Genomic DNA, 2,409 nt, shown 5'->3' on the forward strand with positions numbered 1-2,409 from the left:
TTGGTCTGTGTTCTGTCGGAGCTGTCTGCGACGCGCTGATGAGATCCAAAAAGATCGAAATCGCGATCCGCGTCTGGCAGTTTCGACAGAATACAGACCACTTCGAATTATTTTATTTATTCAGTAGTGGTTTTTTATAGATATATAATATACCTTAACACCAATAATTTGAAGCAATCAGTTTTGTTTTCTTACAAATGAATGTAATGGATTAATTATAAATCACAATATTATTATTTTTTTGATTCGAACGAAATGACCAAAAATTCAAAGAGGAAAGTTCCATGTTAAGACACACGTCTTCCAACTACAGAGTGACTAAAATACGTACATACACACGCACACACTGACACATCTTCATTTCATTTAACGCCGACTTAATTACAGGAAACGGCCGTACGTTATCTTTTCCGTTATCGGCAATTTTAGCGTCAGTTCGAACGATATCTGAATTAATAAATAAATTAAACATTAATTACAGGTAAACAACTGCTTGTGTCCGGAGCCCTTTAAAATCAATTGCATTAAATTTATGTCGAATGCGAATTTCGCGCCAGAGCTTGCTTTCCCTTCCAACAACACATGGGTAGAGGTACACACGCAGCTAACCGCGATTAATATGGAAATCTAAACAATACGAGAAGATATGGCGAAAAAAATGTGCAGTCTTGCCAACTCCATTATATATTAATTTAAACCGGTTCGTTTTCTTTGGCCTACCAGTTGACTATGTTAGTTACTTTTACGTCAATACACTTTAAGATCCAACTGTAAAATTAATAAAAAAAGTCATAGAACAAAATGACGTCATTAGGCCATTAGGCGCAGTAAACGCCATCTGTAGCGCGATGCTACATTTTAGGATTACGTATGCTCCAACAAGGTCCACTTGTGTGGAATCTACTTGCTGAAAACGAATCCCGGCGTAGCCAACCTCAACGTGATAGGCACGTTAGCTTAATCGAATAAAATAATTCAAAGTGGTCTGTCTTCTGTCGAAACTGCCAGACGCGGATCGCGATTTCGATCTTTTTGGATCTCATCAGCGCGTCGNCGTGTCTCCTTCAATTTTTTGTCGAAGCGGTCCAATAACTCACTGTAGTATTGTCCAGTGATCGTTCTTCCTTTTCCTAAAAAATCCGTAAAATGATTTCCTCGGTAACAACGTTTGCCAGGCTTCCTGGTCGCTCCTATCAAAAACGGATCTTTGCCCACGTTTAAATTCGTTGAAGCAATATCTAACTGTGGTCGTAGATGGCGAAATGTCTCCATAAACAGTATCCAACTTTGTTTTCTTCCCATCCAAAAACAAAAAGCGAGTTACCGAACTATACTGGTCTTTTTCCATCTTAGCGAAAATAACGAAGCACGTCTGAGTGGAATGGCTGCCAAATTCAAACTAACCTATCAATCAGTCTGAAATTCGTTTTGATGTGGTTTGATAGATGGCAGCACACGATTACAACACCAATTTCCTTCAGGAACGTCCTCTGTCTTCAAACACGTAATGTACCTAAACTGCTTCGTTTTCTTTGGCCAACTAGTTGACTATATTAGTTACTTTTACGTCACTACACTTTAAGGTACAACTGAAAAAAAGTCATAGAACAAAATGACGTCATTCGGTCATTATTTTGGAGTAGGTAGGTGATGTTTAGTACTTGTCTGAAGTTCAGATATAAGGTGCATAAATAACTTTTGCCCTTTACCCCCCTTTTATTCTAATTATATATGTATATTCTTTCACATCCGACATTATCATAAGGACGATCTAAAAAAGAGTGAGAAATACAGGAAATCTTCGATTATTTACTTTACTACAACACTTCTTTTTAGTGTAGAACTCTAATTAAGGCCGAGTGCCCAATTTAGGCACAGAACCGCAGCGAACAATGAATTGTTGCTTAGAATTAGAAACAACTAATCAATAAATATATCTAAATTAAAGTAACTTTTAAAAATTGTATTATTGGATACGTCATACTCAATATCTAAAGTTGATGCTTATTGTAGGACACGTATTTTTAACAGAAATTGAAAAATTAGAAAATGGCCTTCGACAAGCTTTAGAACAAAGCTTTATCTATCTTACTACAAAATTTCAAACCTCTGTTCCAAATATTAAACTCGTGATACCCAGAACCGATAAGCATGATTATACTCTACAGCGCGCGTACTACTGAATCCCCTTAATGTATCTGCATCTTTTGAGTGTGTACAGTTGGTATGTGCCGAAGCGGCTTTTATAAAAAATCTAACCGAGTAGAAAAGGATTCGGTGTTATTTTTCAACGTATGAGCATCTTTTGAGTACTATTAGCTCGTACCGAGGCGACTTTTATAAAAGATGCAACCGAGTGGACTAATTTCAAAATTCAAAACAAGAAAAAATCACTAAATTTTTTAAACT

This window comes from Agrilus planipennis, unplaced genomic scaffold, assembly GCF_000699045.2.
Source record: "Agrilus planipennis isolate EAB-ADULT unplaced genomic scaffold, Apla_2.0 scaffold103, whole genome shotgun sequence".
In the NCBI taxonomy this organism is placed as follows: Eukaryota; Metazoa; Arthropoda; class Insecta; order Coleoptera; family Buprestidae; genus Agrilus; species Agrilus planipennis.